The sequence below is a fragment of the Numida meleagris genome, chromosome 5 (genome assembly GCF_002078875.1).
Source record: "Numida meleagris isolate 19003 breed g44 Domestic line chromosome 5, NumMel1.0, whole genome shotgun sequence".
Classification (NCBI taxonomy): domain Eukaryota; kingdom Metazoa; phylum Chordata; class Aves; order Galliformes; family Numididae; genus Numida; species Numida meleagris.
This window is the reverse complement of record NC_034413.1, coordinates 33,954,008-33,973,438: the sequence shown is the minus strand read 5'-3', so window position 1 is coordinate 33,973,438 and position 19,431 is coordinate 33,954,008. Positions and strand designations below refer to the sequence as shown.

The window sequence follows — 19,431 nt, the reverse complement described above, 5'->3', positions numbered from 1 at the left end:
ATTCTCATTTTCCACGTTGATGGGGAAAAAGGACAAGGAGCACAAGCAAGAAGAGCAGTCCATCTTAAAACAGTAGTAATTTGGACTACTAAAGCAACCTCTCAGAAATTATCTACATGACAAATGCTGTACATGATACAAATTTGCCATACCGTAACTTCAGCGAGGACAGCAATTTTCACCACTCCATAAAGATTCAATCTTTAAATCAAACACCCGCGGATCAACTACCTTGGCAGGAATCATCCAGACGAAGAGGTATGTTGTAGAAGTAGCAGCTCAAAAGACAGCATTGAAAAGAAAGACTCATTTAATTTAGAATCCAAAACTTTTACAAATTCATTGATGTTACTGGATAAAAAGGAATATCAAATCCAAGTATTTTCCTTCAATTGGATTAGGAAGAGTCTAAAGCCAAAAACATCTCTGTAGACTTCTGCAGCCCCAACCAGGAGGTCAGAGAAACATATCAAGGATTTCTTTGTTCCTCTCTGGGTGAATTCCGCCTGGACAATTGCTCCCACCCCCACCTCCACAGTGGGATTAACCCAGCATTCTGATTATTTTGTAATCCCTCACCCCTTCCAGAAACGGACTCTGAGCCACATCTGGTACACCAAGGCCACAGCTGCTGTCATTTAGCCTCACTTTTTCCCTAGTTATCAAATGACACAAAAGCAATCTGAGGTTTCTCAGCCTCAGCGAACCAGCTGAGAACTGTGCAAAGCTCGACACTGGACCAGATGGGCTGAGCTGTCAGTTCCCTGCTTGGAAAACCTGACATACTTGAAAAAACAATAGAAAATGAATCCAGACAAAGATTAAAGCTTTGGGGTCAGATTGACATTGTTCTGATGTGCTGGTGGGGGCAGGAAAACCGGTTCAGAAGTCCTCACATTCTACTTTTTAGACATGCTTGGCAAATACTTGAAATGAAGCAACTTAGTGTTTTATTTTACATCACCTGGAGTATTATAAAGGGAATGTCACATCACTACAGGATTTTGACTTCACAGTAAAACAAAACAAAAAAAATACAGAAATAATTACTCTGACATCTGTGATTTCTGACCACTGTATAAGCAAAATAATCAAGGCATTTCTAAGAACTATGATGAGAATCAACCATTGGGGAAGCTGGTAACACAGTACTACAGCTGGGAAGTCAAAGCTGATACAAAGGCTGCTGACAACAGAACCACAAATGGATGATTCATCTCCTGTGCTAATGGCAAAGCTCTGAAACTATAGCTATCTGAGCACCAAAACAGAGACCACTAGCTTCCATGTCATATCATATATATGCATTGAACACTTAGGCATTCCTGATACAGCCTCAGAGAAAGAAGACAAGAAATTGTTCCCACCATCAACAGAGAGAAAGTTTCGTAAGAAAGCTTATAATTCAAAGGCTTGACCCAGATGCAGGCAAGTAATACCTAACAATTGATGCAGCAAACCTGTAACAATTTTGACCAAACTATCTCAATAAAAATCCCTATTACAAAATCTTGAAAATGATGTTCTCTCAAACACATCTCTGATAATTGCAGTAAGCAGAGACTGAAAAAAAAAAAATCCACCCTCCTAGGATAACATTTCTTCTCTTTTCTGCAAGATGCATGTACATTAGATCAGCAGATTTCAGAAAGCCTTTGCTGACAGATATTAACATATGAAAGAAGGAGCAAGGATGACGGTTGGATCACAGTAAAGCTATTTGTTCACCAAGGGCAACGTGTTCTGCAGTAGCCATCTGTAATTTCTGAAATGAACAGCAAATCATCAAGGTAAGTCAGAATTGTATTTTCAGTCACACATGATACATCCCACTTAATGTCAAGTATCCCTTGTTTCCCAGCTTTGCAAATCAAAAGAGTATCAATTACAGTGCCCCAGTAGCTGATTGTTGAGATCCTGTGCAAAAATGAAGTGCAGCACTGAAATAGAGCAGGATGGCTGTAATTCATGCTGCTCCTTGTAGTCACTAACAGGTACTTCATGAGGAGGAGGATGGGGAATTGCTCTCTTGGGCTCCAAACTCCCTCTCTAGGCAGGACAGCAGAGCTCAAGGCATCTTTGTGCTGTGGCATTACAGTGTTGGTGAAGAGGCAAGGTTAGCCTCTTACAATGTAATCCTGTTAACACCTGATAACAAAAGCAGAGCCACAAAATCATCCTCCAAGGATGCTGCTCAATTGAAACTAATGTCTCAAAATCAACTATTATGACAATGTTTCCAAAGTCTGATTCACAATGAATAACGATTTCTTCTACCAGTGAAATTAGAATGATTGCTAAACTTCTGGATGAGAGAACTGACAACAAAGTCCAAAGACTATGGCCTCATGAACCCCGAACAACCATCATAATGATCTTTAAGGTTTCTTCCAACCTAAGCCATTCCAAGAGGGATGGCGGTGCAATGCAGGACAGAAAAAAAGGGCAAGTAACAGACACTGAGAGGCCATAGTCCTCAATAATGACAAACTTGGTAATAAGGGGTAGAGCTGATATAAGAGAGTTGACCAAGTTCTTGCTAGCTTGGAAAAAAAATAAATACACCAAGCCTCAAGTTCTATATAAACTTTCATAGACTATTCCAGAAGATCATCACACAGCTTACACTCACAGCCTAATTATGCCCTACAGCTTCACCTGTTGACCATCTCTTCCAAGGCTGCAGATGTCTGTATGGAAACTGGCCACTGGAAGTAGTTTAAAGTTGAAATGTGACCCTGAGGAAAAGTCACTGAAGCTGAATCAAATTCACAATCCTTAGAGCAAAATCTGTAGAAATACTGGAAAAAAAGGAAGAAGTTCTGAGTATTTAATTTCTGCAATTTTTTCTCAAAGAAAACAAACTGGTTTAGGGATACATTTTCTCCACATAGACACCCACAAGCTTAAAGGTAGGCCACACCAGGGGTGCACCATCAACAGACTCTTCAGAGTGGCATATTTATCCCCTCATGTGATGCTATGCAATCATTCTCTCAACTTTTAATAACTTAATATTTGAATAATAATAAATTAACTTAAATGTAAAACAAACAAACAACACCCCCAAACCTACCACTAGCATACTTTACAAGCTTTGGTTACATGCTATAGATTCTCTTCCTGCATATCATGATTTGTTTAAATCAGGTGATTTAACACTGATCAACAGGTGATAAAGGAAGTAGAAACTGAAAATCATCACTTGCAATTAAACTATAAGGGACCTCCAAACTACATAGAAGGTAACAATGTCTGCAGTCCTTGAGATACAGTCTCTGATAGGTCTGGGCTGTTTAAATTTGATAATTAAAGCATTTTAGAAAAAAAATTTAAAAATTCCATAAGTATCGCTGGAGTTTTGGAGGTCAGAAAATTAACACACTTACTGGAACAAAATGCTTCCACTGGTTCCAAAGTGGATCTACTTCAACACTGCCCTTCTGTAAACCATATCTGCTTTTTCTCCTTTCCTTGACAGCTAAGTGGCTACCATTTTTTTCCTGGACAAAACGGTAGTTTACCACTAGATTTTTTTTTCCTAGTACCTTAATTATTAATCAACAATATGTTGATGAACAACCAAGACTTCTCACAGCTATCTGCCAACAAGTAGTCTATTAAGTAGGCTTTATATTTTTAGCAACTCTGTTTTTCCAGTTTCCAAGTTAACCTTCTATTCTTCTCCTATAATTGTAATAATAAACTGTATTTCCATCACTAGTGAACTTTGTATAAAAAAATGATTCCTGAGAGACTCACTGTAGTGGATTTTTTTGTTTGTTGGATTTTTTGTAGTTTGGTTTTTAAGAGCTGTAAGTAAATCTTTTCCCAATTGTTCGCTCTCCCATAAAACTCATGTATTGCAATGACTGCTACCAAGAATCATTTCTAACATGTCAAGGAATCTGAAGTGCATTCTAGTAAGCAGTTTCCAGTGAAAAGTCACAATTTTTTCTTCTACATGGAACACACCTTCATTCCAAAACTCACATCATTTCAGCTACAGCACTAGCTAAGCTTATGTTTATATTCTCTTTGAAAAGCAGTGAAAACTTGAGCAACAGAAAAATCAGATGAAGCTTTATAACAATACATCTTCAGATCTAAAAATCTGCAAAATATTCTGACATCACTCCTTTATCCTGAACCAGTATTTTCTGAAGAAAAGGCTACAGACTGATGCTTTAACTTAGTTTGCATAGGATGAGCTAAGTGGTGTGATAAATCTTGATTACAATCTCTCATATTAGACAAATCTATCAAAAATGTAAATAACTGACATCTGATCTTTCCACATGGTGATTTTGGCTAACCTGTAAGATCTTATTTTAAACATTCTGACAACACCAAGAACTTTACTGAAAATGTATATCATAATTGCAGTGGAAATGCTAAGTCACAGCTTGAACCAGTGATTGAGCACCTGGTGGCAAGGCAGGACCAACCCAGGGGAGCTCAGGTGCATGCAGTGTACCTGAGTGACCGGAAGAGATAGAGCCAGGATCCACGCCTTCCCAAACCTCATGTAAGGATTGGCAGTGGAGGTGAGGGCATCCCATCTGGAGATCCCTGCATATCTGAGAACCTTACAGGCCTTCTGAAGGTAAACAGTTTCTTTCTTTCTGTGCCTACTGTTATCATATCTAAGCAGATTGTCATTCACTATAGCCTAAGACCTTACTGCTCTGCTATCTTGTTAGGTTATTGTTTTACTATAATTAATACTCAATTTGCAGCAAGAACTTAATCCCTCTCATTAAACTTACTCTAGAGTACTCTAGAGTAGCACTACTCTAGAGTAGTCTGCATGTAAAGATAGTAGCACAGAGATACATAGCTATTTAAATCTTTGAATGCAATTCTATCTCTGAAAAATTAAGTTCTAGAAACTCAGGAGGATCTTGACTAGTCAAGCACATGTATCCGTGAAAGAAAGTTAAGTAGTCTTCTGTTAGTAACATAGTTAGACTTTTGTACTTTATGCACAATTATGCAGTGCAACTACCTAATTTACAATATCATTAATTGTCAAGCACACTTCATCTTGACCTAAAGTTTGTAGCTCTGCTATTGACAAAGAAATGCTAAATGCATTAGGAAACTCCATCCTGACACATTCATACACTTGAATGTCAAAACTTCAATGCAGTTGCCAGAGACTTTACTTACAGTTCACAAATTAGGAAAAAAGAAAGGGTGAATAAAATACACCATACAGCAAGGATGAGAGAACTGTAAGTGTTCGAGCTTGTTCTGCTCAGTACAAATCCACGCTTGCAAGAAATACATGTACATCAAAGAAAATCAGAGAGCTGCTCTCTACAGAATACTGAACAGCCTGGATTTAAGTCATTACTTACCTCCTATGCCAAGAGAGGGCACTTCACAGGGAAGAAAAATGTTGAATAACTGGATAACAAAAGACACCTGGCAAGATACCAGGCTCAGTTAACCAGTGTAATTAATTGTTCTTATATGGCTCTAGTAAACCCTTAAGCTCACCCTCCCAGGATAAAGAAAAAGCAAAAACTCTGCCATTTTCCTCCCATCCTGTTAGGGCTCTACAAAATACAGAAAGAGATCAACAGATGTCAGCTACAAATATGCCTCTGTAAGCGTACCAGCCTGATACTGGCTCCAACCCTTACAATTATTAAAAATCTAGTCCTGTTTTAGATAAGCTGAGATGCTTCCCTTCAACTAAATGTGTTCTGATCCATTACTACACCAGAAGAAGACATAAGGAACCACTTTCATTAAGCTCCTGATGTAATGCATTTTCAGACCATGGCAACCCCTGCAACATCACAAAGCATTTTGAAGTATGAAAACTCTTTCTGAATCACTCAATTGGTCTCTTCTGTTGACTGAAATCTTTACCCGGAGGTCCTAAATACAATTTCTGAAACCAGATCCAGCTTTCTGCTCACATTATGACACAAATCCTGAGAGGCACCCTCTCCTTTAACAAGCTGAGGAAGTTTTATGCATCAGGGGAAGTGGTGAAGATCAGCTGGCAGATCGGATTGCACTGTTTGCTTTCCACAAAAGCCTGAAAAAGAAACTGAAAAAAACGAATTAGGATTGGTCAGGACAGACCAACAAAAGGTGTTTTAAAATCTGAGCTAAACACGTTTTTCTAATACAGATGAAAATTATTCTCTGCATGTTGCAGAGATTAAATGTTTAGACGTCTTGTTTGCAACTACCAAGATGCAACAGGGACACTGTCTAAAAGTAGAATGATTATGCCCGTCACATAGTGGCCAAGTGTTGAAGAGAATTAGGCCAGAAATACTTGTCTGAAGCAAGTGATCCTAACCTAAAGCATGGTGTAGCAGGGAGTGACAAGGGATATGCTTTGGTGCTAGGTTCAAGTACACTTCTCCTCATGTCCTTGTACTAAGTATTTCTACTGCCATAATGTCCAGGAGCAGACTCCAACCAAACTCTATACAGGTGGTACCACAAAAGACTCTCTGAAAATTCTCCGTAAACATCCCAATACATAAACAAACTGATAAGGAGACAGGAGGATATGAAGAAAAACATTTTCTGTAGCACCTTCTGCAAGAAAATATCTATTCCAATGCCACTGTTAAAATATTACTGACTAGATCAGATTTTTTTCAGTTAAGACAACAGAACATGAAACAGAATTCATATTTAACTTGGTGATAAATGCCCTAATTCTGAAGTCATCCCTTGGAGCCTTGGAGAATTCTGTGTAAAAGTAAAACCAGATACATGAACTGCATAACGCTGTTTGAAGCTGTGAAGTTGCTATACATAGCTCCCTTTCTGATCTAAGAAGACACTTTTATCTCTTTCACATTCTCCATATTCTCATAATGTAAGTTACAGTGATCAATAAGCAAGAAGCCATTTTAGAATATTAAAATTCTACATCTTGTATGATGCTTTACTTTTTACACAATGCTTTTTAGATATCAGTGATATTAATTCTTTTTCCTGTCAGCAAATACTCAAGGAGTTGCCCCACCAGCTGTACGACTTTTACAAATAGCTGAGCATTTCTTAGTTACTAGTTGCAAAAAGTTCCTATTCATACTTTGGTATGACCCAACAGATCATTACAAAGATGCACAAGACTATAGATTGAAGCAGTTCCCGCTTCAGAAATCTGTGATTATGGGAAGATCCAATGCACAAATCAGACCATGAGCATCTTTTAAAGTCACCAGAAATGCTCCCCAGGGATTACGCTATAAAATGGGTCCCTGCACTTACTTCTAAGTGCAACACTGCTTACCAAGTGGGCAGCTCAAATTAGGAATCTAGGAATGGCCAACGAATCTGAAGCACACTCCTGAACCAGAAACGGGCAAAGGGCAAGACCACGGTGTGCAAAGGTTGTGATCACTCCTACACATGGTTTACCTGTCACATTTATTACAGAAGCACACACAATATGAACATTCAAATTCAGTAATTGAGAGTGCTAAGGAAAATTTCAAAGTAGCACTTGCTAAAACAAGTGCAAATGCATCATTCTTATTACATTAAGTACTGAATGCAACAAACTTGCTGCTAAGGGAGGTTAAAGTATGTTACAAAGAAAAAGTGAAACAACTCCAGAAACACAATGAAGAACCTGTTTCTGGAATTTCCCATGAAGAGTAATATTCATGGCCAAAGGCTGCAAGGAGACTAAAAAGTACTCCTTTGCAGTAAGTTACCCTCAGCTGCAACAGCAGCAATGAGAAGAGGTTCAACACGATCTTGTAGAAGAGAATCTAGGAGCACCCCTGCAGCAATAAATCTCCTTTCCCAAATGGTGTCACCATCAATTAGGTAGGAGAAATATAATGTTATTACATTTATTAAACCTATTTAACATCTCCAAAATGCATCTGTTGTCAAATTAATTGTACTCTCCAATGTTTCATTATACAGCAAACTGAATATTCAAAAAATGACAAAAAAATTTAGAATAAAACTTTACTTGTCTCCTGATTCAAGTCTACTAGGAAAAATGACCCAATCCAGTTCGGCACTTTTTCTTTTCTTGTTTTTTCTTTTTTTTTGAAGACTACTTCCTTCATTTCTGAAATAATTAGAAAATCTACATCTGTGGTTATAACTACCCAAAACAAACCACAGTATACACTGTGAGCAAAACTACCTGCTGAAAGGAACTTCTTCCTGCAAAATCTGCTTTCAGCAAGTTCAATTCAAAGCTTGATCCAGCTGCTAGCACAGCTAAGGGAGTAGAACAGCTAGCACAAGGGCTTAGCAATCTTCCAACAATTGCTCTGCAGACACTATCATGCTAAATTGGCCCAATTAGGTTTTACAGCCATTATTTTACCCCAATATACCTGGAAGCAATGAGCTTAGTTGCTAAATCCATTTTAGTTATTAAGCAAAGACCTTTTTCCTTATTTAGGACTGACACAAACTGAACACTTAATAATTTTATAAACATCAAGTGAAGATCTGGACAGCCTATTTCACCTGGTGTTTTTTCCAGAAAGTAACTGACTTTCATTTTAGCTACTCAAAATATTGTTTAATTTTACAGTGTGCGTAACCCAGCCTTTGTATTAATAAAATTGGAATGTATTATCTTTATTATTGCAAATCTACTAGTGCATAGATTCCAGCATTTTAAGGCAAAGAACACCAAGACTACATGCAGTTTACCCAATCAGCCAGAGAATCTACTAGGCTATGCACCAAATAAGCACTTGCTATTCACATGGTGCGCAAGGTCTAATTTAAGTGAAACACTGTGCTTTTCATTTGAGTTGTTTCTTTATCAGAGAACTGCATTCAGCAGAATCCAATCACTTTTTGCACTGATAACTGCATTAAATTGCCAAATTAAAAGAAACATTTGAAAAGTTAGGCATGTATTAACAAATCAGCCAGGAAATCTAAATTGGGTGTGAGGTGGAGGGGACTGCAACAAACCAGCAGTTACCTTTAACTACTGATTAAAGTCTACTTAAGCACACGTAACAGTTTCCTCTTTCCTGTCTCTGTTATTTCTACAACCAACTGAAATCCTGGTATACACAACTGACTGTCATCAAGAACTATGTCAGCACCATCACTTAGAAAAGTTTTCCCAGTGCAAACTTTGAAGGTGCAGCTCTTCCCAGAAAGACATTATGATTTAATTGGGAGCATAGCAAGTTATCTTTCTCTAAGTAGCCACATATTCTATATATGTGTTCAAACTAATGGCCTACTCTTGCTTTAAACGTGAACAGCAGATAAAAGATGTCACTGGTCTTTAAACTTACATACTAATCCCTATTGCTAAACAAACCAGCCTATATCAAAGACTAATCAAGAAAAGCAAGGAAAATAAAAAGCAATGTTAACTAGCAAAAATTATATTCCATCACAATCTTATATTTGCTACTCAAGAGTTACAAACTTGCACAGATACAGCATTATTCTGTACTAGAATTATGACCAGTGATCTGGTTTTACACTTTGTTATTTCAAAGATTAACAAAATAAACTTGTGTTGAGCTCAAGTTTAATAAGGAGTACGAAAAAGTGAACGATTCAGACTTTGGAAAAGCAGAGTCGTAAAGCTTTCAAGACCTCCTTTACATCCCCCAGAAGAAACAAGTACACGAGTGCTGGTGGTCAGGCCCACAGCCAGGTTCTCAGTGGCACAGCAGGTTTATAGAATCCCAGAACATCCCACATGGGAAAGGACACACAAGGATCTCTGAGTCCAATCCCTGGCCTCACCCAAACCCAACCTCCTGAGCCCTGGCAGCTCAGGGCCACGCCCACCACCCTCTAGTGTAAAGCCTTTTCCTAATCCCGACCTGACTCTTCCCTGACAAAGCTCCACACCATTCCCTCGGGCTGTCTCTGTCACCAGAGCAGAACTCAGAGCTACCCCTCCACTCCCCATGAGGAGCTGCAGCCACCATGAGGCCTTCCCTCAGCTCCTCTGCTCTAGGCTGAACAAACCAAGGTACCTCACCCACTCCTCACACACCTTGCTCTCCAGACCCTTCACCATCTTTGCCACCCTCCTTTGGCTGCTCTCCAGGAGCTCTATTTTCTTCTTATACTATGGCACCCAACCTGCCCCCAGTGCTCGTGATGAGGCTGCACCAGGCAGAGCACAGCAGGACAGTCCATTCCCTCACCCAGCAGGCAGTGCTGAGCGTTCTGCACCCCAGGGTATGGCTGACCCCTCTGGCTGCTGAGGCACACTGCTAGCTCCAGTTCAACTCACTGTAAGCCAGAAACCCCAGATCCCCAGCTCTTGCAGCTCAGAGAGCAAATGGTATCCTGGGCTCCCTCAGAGGAGGGGTGGCAACAAGGACAGGAAGGTGATCGGCCCTCTCTACTCTACCCTCGTGAGGCCCCATCTGGAGTACTGCGTCCAGGTCTGAGGCCGCCCACACAGGAAAGATGTGGAGCTTTTGAAGAGAGTTCAGAGGAGGGCCATGAAGTTTATCAGAGGATCGGAGCACCTCTCCTACAAAGACAGGCTGAGGGAGCTGGGCTTGTTCAGCTTGGAGAAGAGAAGGCTCTGCGGAGACCTCATTGCAGTCTTCCAGTATTTAAAAGGGAATTATAAGAAGGAGGGGAATCAACTTTTTACAAGGGTAGACAATGATAGGACAAGGGGGAATGGTTTTAAGCTCAAGGAGGGAAGGATTAGTTAGAACTTCAAGGGGGAAGTTCTTCACAGAGATGATGGTGAGGTGCTGGAACAGGCTACCCAGAGAGGCTGTGGATGCTCTGTCCCTGGAGGTGTTCAAGACCAGGTTGCATAGGGCCCTGGGCAACCTGGTTTAGTACCAGATCTGGAGGTTGGTGGCCCTGCCTGTGGCTGGGGGGGTTGGAACTTAGGGTCCCTTCCAAACCAAGCCATTCTATAATTCCTTTCCATGGGGCAGCTCTCCAGCCTCTTATACTCAAATCTGAATCTAGAGATACTCTAGATTTGCAGACCTTGAAATTGCACTGGGTTTCAATTGTAAATTCAACAGTGTCATGGTTTTGTGATTTTCGGTTATTGGTACTCCACATCATAACATCATGTAGTGGATGTACCTAGTTCTTAGAAGAGAAGGACTACTACATTCCCCACGGTACTTTGCTCCTCTGTTACCATTTTCCAGCCAGAGGGAAAAGATAAAAGCTCGCAGTATAAAAACTTGCAGATCACGAGACCTCGTCCCTTTTTCCGCCGTCTCTTGTCTTGGCAGCACCTCGCTCTCCAGCAGTCTTATCGTCGGTAGTAGAGTAAGGCCTACCTTGATTTTGGGACATTCTCTCTCTCTCTATTGGATTTATCAGCTTAAATTGTAATTATATTGTATTATAGTGTGTTTTTTTGCATTCCGATATCTTATTTAGTAAATTAGTTTGTTTCTCCTCAGATTGTTGCCGCTGTTTTGTTCTCAGGGCCATCTCCTTACCCTTTTCCCCTTTTCCCTTTTCCCGGGGCGTGGGCCCGTGGATCCCCCGTCCCCTTCATCATGGAACTGGGCCGAATGCCCATAAACCATTGACAAACAGTCATGCCTGAACAACAGCATCTTCATGAATATATCTCACCCTGATTTCCAATACTCTAGCAGCAGAAAACATGTTATGGTATGTTATGAAGCCTCATCACTTTTGTTTACCACATAAGTACTATCCAGCCTCCCAGATAATCTCAAGTAATGCAGATCCTCTCCTCCTTCAAGTCCACCACCTCTCACCCTCCCTGCCTGCACCACTGTGAAGAGCCTGGCTCCATCTTCTGGATAATGTCTTGGCAGATTTTTTTTTTTATTATTTTTTTTTTTTTTGACACCAGTAAACTGTCAGATTTTCTTACTTCCTATAGGGGAACTGGATCCTCATTTCCAGTTTGGACAACTCCCTACAAGGAAACATCAACAAACTACAGAGAAAATACAACTGTACTGGAACAGCCATGTGAGCAACTTTCAGGAAACTCATTCAAGAGGATTTCCTTTCTGTTTTCTTCTTTCACACACATGCTCTTGCCTACTTCTTTTCCATCTAGTTCAAGTCCATATCATACCGCTTTACTACATTTCATATGTGCATTTGGTACTGTTAATAATGCAAGTGATGTTGAAAGGACACTTAAAATCTGCTGAGAATTGCTACAGTTCATTGTAAGGGTGGCTGACAGTGAGTGAAGGAGCAAAACTGTTTTCCACTCTGGCATGTCAGCAAACAGTGAGGCTACCCGAGGTAGGACTGCTGCTGGAAGAGACCAATCTGCTCCCCTTCAGTCCACTCCGAACAACAGCCTTTGCCACAACTGATGCCACTGAGCTGAATCAAAGCTGAAGAAAAAAAAAGAAAAGCTGAGAGCAAATGAGACGGGTAGAGAGAATTTATTTTTAAGTGAGTGATCTGAATTGGCTCACAGAAGGTTCTGCAGAATCCTAGGGTTAGCATACAGGATCACTCCCAGCCACTGGTGAAAGACAGAAGTTCTTTAGCAATAATAACATGCAGCTATGTTTTCCTTGAGCTCCCCCACTGCTACAAGTTTTCTTCATGACTTTGTAACAATGACAATTAAGTGATTACTAATCACTTAATCTCTTGAAATCTCTTTAATAAAGTATACAGCATCCATCCAAGAACTTCACTTATTTGATGTTAACAGTGAACCACAGCACAACCACCTCTAGAATTCCGATTCTCAGACAGACAAAAATACGCAGTGACTCCCAGTACAAAAATAAAAACTCTGACCACACAAAATAAGCTACTACAAACACTACAGTTACAAAGACAAATATAGAAGTTCAAAAATATCAGACTAAAGCTTGTCCATTCAATCCAGTTGAGTTCACACCCTTGAGTACAAATACTCAAGGCATCTACATGATCACATTTATTTTTCAGGAAGATCTCTGACTCATCCAGTGCAGTGAGGAGATACTGTTCAATGAAGAGAATACTGAATAGTTTTTTTAAGTTCTTTTGCAGAGATGAAGCAGGCTTCAGGACAGAGGAACACCAGAAGAGGAAGGTCACAGTCAGGGTGCTGCACAGGGGCACCAGGCTGCCATCGCAAAGTCATCCTAGAAAAATTCATCGTTTACACTCCAAAGTGTCTTATTCAGGTAAGTTATAATACAAAAACCTGTCTGATCCTACAGGAGTCAATCTCTTCATCTGGATCTGTTTTCACCTTGTATACCCTGCATTTAAACATTTTCCAGATATTAGCAGAATAAAGCTGGCATTTACAGATACGGTGCCTTTTACTCAATCTCTCGCACTTCAGCTGGAGAGATGGGAACGTAAAAAGTTTGTGTGGAAAACTCATTAGCAGCAAAACTGTCCTAGTTCAAAGCAATAGATGATGACGCCTTCAAAATCCTTGACAAGCGTAAGGCACCACAGACATTAGTCACCCTTCCAAATGCAGCATTACAGTCACATCTCCTCCTTACAATGTTGCATAAACACATTATACTACTTAGCATACAGACATGCTCTATCAAATCTTTTATTTTCAGAAAAAAGACACAATTGTCAGAGGGTCATGCTAAAAGGCTGCTTGCTTTCTCCTTCAAAGGAAAAGCAAATGAGCTTCCAGAAGATGCAAGAGGTTATGGATGGGGATCACACAATATGAGGAAGACAGACAGACAGATGGGGAGACAACATGGAATGGATACCATGCAATTTCATGTCCCAGTACTCAATCTACACTTATTCAATAGGCTACTTGAACTCTGCTACCAGCGCAACAGTTCAATAACTTACAAAAAATCCATTTTGTAGAAGTGCTTCTAAAAAGCATTTTGTTTATTTCTTAAGTAACCCATCCCATCAAGTCTGAATACTGCATTTTCAGGAAAGCATTACAGAGTTATACAGCCAAGATTTACTTTGTTCTCCCCAAAAAGTACTGGGGCAAAATAAATACCAGAAATGGACTCATCTGTCTCAAACTGGTGAATCTGTAGTGTTTTTTTTCCAAGACAAGTTACTACATTACACAAAGTTATGACTCAACATTACATCTCAATTATCAGACTTTAAAGATTTTGAGATAGCAAAGGAAATGCATGAGTATTTTTAAATTGACACCCCATATCATGCTTAGATTGTTTGAAAATTTCATTTAAACATTCATAAGACAAAGCCATTACTGTTCCCTACAGACAAACACTTAAATGCTGTGTATTATTTCAGACCAGAATAAAGAATCCCGTACACAGCTAACACAAAAAGATACACATACTCTTTAGAGTTAAGGATTTCAAATGGCTATAATTAGTTCCTTCACTTCGACTAATGATCAGTAGTCTCAGTGCATTTTATAAACAGCTGTGGAATTTTAAAGCAATTAAATCCCAGTTGATCTAATATGTAGAAGCTCCCTACGGGTCCTGTACACATGCAAGTTTCACTTGCGCATTCATCCAAACCCATCAGGCTTCTCACAACTTCCACAACCTTTTCTCTGTAGTCTTGACTAATGTGAGGAAAGTACCTCTATTGGATTTTTTTTCCACGTACCGATCATGACTTTACTAACCCACAAGAGCATTTTGATTTTTACCCCTGGAATATATGGCCTTTCCAGAGGCTTATTTGGAGATCCTTAAATGCATTATGTCCTGAGTTACATCAACTTACCCATATTTAAATAACTTTGGAAAATGGCCTAACTCAATTTTTTCATAGAGAAGGTTACATAATACTGATGAAGACTGTCTTAATCTTAACCATTATTTCACCTGCTTTCTATGTAACAGTTACTATATTCTTTATGGAAGGATCTGGTAATTATAGGTAATAAGCTTCTACTAGAAAATAACAGATAAATGGCTCTTCAGTCCCAAAAAACCCTACAAATTATTTCCTATGAGAATAACCCAAGGAATATCCTCCGAAGCCATCTAATAGCATTATCCTTAAAAATTTAAGCAACAGAAAGGTAAAAAATAATACATGGGTAACATTCAATCTTTGAATATACTGACATTAGGTAATACAGCTCAGATTTCAGGAACTTGGCTATTCCATTAAAACTCCTGCCTCTCAAAGCCTGAGTTGCAACTAGCTCACATCTCACTTTCTCACACACATATTCCTTACATTTAGATATATTTTTTTTTTACTTGTGAAAATCTGTTTTGTACTACTACATGTGCTGAAAATGGAATTCCTTTTCCAAGAAAATGACCTTGGCATACCATTATAACTGCTCTACTTCTCAGCCAAAGCTTTGCAATGTTAACTTTTCTGATACCCACTATCTGCAAAGCATTTCCAATTTATATGTGTCAATTTTTCTTAGTATGTATCTTGCTCTGTATAAAAGTCTACTCTCTATAGTTTCCTGGATAAACCCTCCTGCACTTCAGAAACATGATGCTTCATTTTTAGATTCTCTCAGGAACAAAGGCACTAGTTTTCCATAATTATCTTACTTTCCACTTTTTTCAGTGTACATAACCCATCAATTAGAGCTTTTTTTCAAAAACTGATATAGGTGGATAATAATTACAAAGCCGTGTACACTTGCCTTGGATATGAAGGTCTTCTAGTTGGATTTTCTTTAAACATGTTTCATAAGTCTGAAAATACAACCTGCTGGCATTTATCATCAAACACCCAATGGCTTCATTCTATTAAATGAAAGTTATTTCATTGCTATTAAAAATGTCTTAAACAACATGAAATTGCAATAGTTACTATTTTATCAACCATTTCATCACTTGGAAGTACTGTGTCAATATATATATACATATTTTTTCCCTTTCAATCACAACAGGGAAATGCTGCACTTGCAGAAATGCCTTTACTTAAAATAATCTGAGCCACATTTTGCAAAAGATATTTCTACTGGTTATGCACAAAGTACTTCATTTTCCAGTGAACAGTCGAATTGTTCTCCTAGGACAACCCTAGGCACCAGTTTTTATACAGCACCAGTTAATATTTTTACTGCAGTCACTCCACCAAGTATGAGATACAGTGAGAGTAACCGCAAAATAAATTCTCAAGCCTTGGAGTTCAGAATTTCCCTTATAAAAAGGGCACTGAAATTTAGTTCACATGATAACAAAGTTTTTGTAACATCAACACTGCGTGAGTCACCAGCTGTCCAACAGTACACGTTAGTCATCATGGGGAATTATCTCACACTAATTCACTCTCTCTACTTTGCATTGTCAAAACATTGCTTAACACAGCAAGACCACCTCTTTGTTATGATTTAGCTAACATCACTCCAATTTTATCATAAGCACTACTTAGCAGCTCAGTGACTAACAACCAGTAATGAAAAAGCTATTGAGAAGCAGCAATGGAAGAATGAATGGCTCACAGAACATCTGTCTGAAATGTTTCTTTTTAAGGAACAGTTAACACTCAAAGCATTCAGGGAAGATAATCTTCATCACTAAAATCTATTATTAAAGAAATTGTCCACGTGTTCTTAACATAAAATATTAAACTATGTACGAATACTCACAATTTCGTTTCTTGAGTTTCTCAAACTGTATCAAGACACAACTGAAGCGCTGCCAAATACAGCTCTAAGTTAAGCATAAAGTATGTCTGTCCATCTTCATTACTTAGAAACATCCATTAACGAAAAGTTGCCAAGAAACTTGTGGCTTATCACTAGTGCTGAAGACTTCAGACAGAGTAGTTGGTTACTGAATAAAACTAAGAACATGTTCTTCCCACAAGCAATGCAATCAAGAAAAAAAACTCACCTGTTTGTAGCACAACTGTGACCAAAACAGTCTAACCACAAATAAATAGTAAAAGCAGCTCTTGTGGAAGAACTTGCCTAATGGAAGAGACAATGAAATTGGTAGTGCACAGAAAAAACACAATGACCACTGGAACAAACCTCGGGTATTACTTATACACAAGCTTTGGATATTTAAAGTCATTAAAAACCTCTCCTCTGAATGTACACCAGAGCAGGGAACAGTTTTAAACTATAAGAGGGGAGATTCAGGTTACATGTTGGGGGAAATTTTTTACACAGAGGATGGTAAGGTACTGGCACTGCTGCCCAGAGAGCTGCAGATGCCCCATCCCTGCAGACATTCAAGGCCAGTGGACGGGGCCCTGGGCAGTCTGATCTGATGGGGGCAAGCAGACCACAGCAAGGGGTTGGAAATGGATGGTCTTTAAGGTCCCTTCCAACCCAACCATTCTGTGATTCTATGACAGTGATCTGGATGGAGAGAAGGATCAGCACAATAGCAGTTGTGTAAATACTATACCAGTCATGCAGTGTGTCAGAGCTTATTTGGTACTTTCCATTTAAAAAGCAGAATACCTTATTTATTCCATACTGTTGTCTACCATCTACTGGTTTTAATTAGGCACTCTGTTCTTCCACCTCTGCCATCTCAAAGCAGTCCATGAGATGCCTCCCCCCACAGTGAGCCTGCTATGATTTTGCTGCCCATAGACTTCTCTCAAAATTTAAGATCCAGACAACTTCCTGAGCCAAAAGTAATGACTACCAGGCATTACACAGAGCCATTTTAATATCCGAAGTATTATAAACAACCTTAAACAGCAGCTCACTTTGAGCCAAGAGTTAGAAGCCGACACAAAATATGAAGGATCCCTGTGTACAGAAATTAACAGCTAACAGGAACAAAAACTCTCAGGAGCTGGACACCATGCTAACATTTCTAATTCAGTTCCATTTTCCAAGTAAGAATTCATACAGCAAAGACATTAAGAAGGTGCTTTATTTTTTACCACTGGAAAAGGAAACCAGGTAGAGCTCCTTCCCTCCCTCCTGGGACCTGGTTGGTTGAGGGTGGGATCTCCCTGACTAGCCCAGTGGGTCTCAGAGGCACACTGCTGATGTGATGAGAAGCTGTTCACGTGGTTCTAGCTCCCTTCTTCTTCCTGGAGGAAAACTATGCAAGGGTTCTCCAGATTACTGTGGGATGTTCTACACATTCCTATTACAAAGGTCAAAGGTTTCACTAGCTGAACCAGGAAAGAGGAATAATAACCACAGAGCTGCATTTTCTAGATCTTTGCTCCATGCAAAGAGCTCTGCAGAAAGATTTCCAGCACCCAAAGGTTTTGTTGTAACAGAATTTCAACAGCCTGAAAGACAGCTGACTGTTCATTAGGAAAGGAAGATTCTCATGTGCTGCAGCTTAATGACCAGTTTCAGGTACCAATAAAATTACTGATAGCCTACGAAAATAAAAATAAAACAAATCAGAGTAGTGTCAGTATCTGCCAAAACCAAGTCTGAAGGAAACCACTGCTTCACACACATTTAGCAGTAGTGGCAGATACTTCTAAACCCAGCATCACAAATTTGGGAAGTTCAGAAATCTAGAATGTCATTTGGTCTAGCCACTTTAATCAGAGTAACGAAATACTCATTTCCGTGACAGGCTTCTTCACCTGTCACACAATCACATTAGTCAACTGCTATTGCAGTGACGGCCCAGGTCACTGCATTATTCAAGATGAGCAACCCAAAACCTCACAAGCAAGGCTAATGCACAAAAACAGAGGCACTCACTAACTGCAGCCTGTGCACCTGCTGACACATCATGTTATGTCTCAACATTTGACCACCACAAGATAGTTCCTTGGTTTACCAAACCACTCAAAGACAAACTCACAACCAGCATCAATACAGCACAGAGAGCCACAGCATCTAAAATAGCCCCTTATCTTACTGGTATCCTTTGGGTAAATTATCTGAATTCCTGGAGGAAAAAAAAAAAAAAGAAAAAAAAAAGAAAAAAAACCCCACAACTTACTAAGCTCCTAATGGAGGCCTAGGGGCAAAACTTCCCTTCTGGGACAGGGCTGCTCAGCCTGGTGCAGCACTGCCCTACACAGAGCAGGGACTACAAGGGACAACTTGCAACCCCCTTGGAGCAGCCAGGAAGCAGAAAAGACAAACAAGATCCTCATCGAAAGCACTGAGGATCTTTTGTGCTCAAGATGGGAAACAGAAGTAATGAGCTCTTGCAGAAGGATGCCCCAAAACTTGGTCACAAAACCAGGACACAAAGGATAACAAGGCACAGAGGAAGCAGTAGAATTGCAGCATGACAGTGGGAAGGAAGGAGCTGGCCTCCTAACTGATATTTCTTATACACACATGCTCATCAACCTGTTCAGTGTAACCAGCCTGTGCGTCCTGCAGTAGCAGAGAACATTGTTTTGAGGATAAATAAGAGCATGCTACCTCACAAACTTTCCTCTGATACACCTGTTTACCTGGAAAAGTAGTCTACGAAAAAGAAGATAACTAGAAATGAAAGAAACAAGAAAATTAGGAAAAAAAGGAATATCCAGGAAAAAAACTCACAAATTTGAGCCACAATAAAGAAAATCCAGAATACAAAATGATTTGCATCTGTCTTTGTAATATGATGACAGCAGCTATCAGTATACTTCAAGTGTACG

The 19,431-nt window shown here is 39.5% G+C and overlaps 1 protein-coding gene across 5 annotated transcripts in view; it reads right to left on the bottom strand.

Annotated features, from left to right (window-relative positions):
* DIP2A (disco interacting protein 2 homolog A) overlaps nucleotides 1–19,431 on the bottom strand; it is a 122,260-nt gene that overhangs the window by 95,033 nt on the left and 7,796 nt on the right. The window contains exon 2 of one of the 5 annotated variants that reach the window (XM_021398746.1): nucleotides 153–278. The exons of the other annotated variants lie outside the window; for them this stretch is intronic. The gene's annotated coding sequence lies outside the window, so the exon portion shown is untranslated. The remainder of the gene's footprint in view (nucleotides 1–152; nucleotides 279–19,431) is intronic. 5 annotated transcript variants of the gene reach the window in all.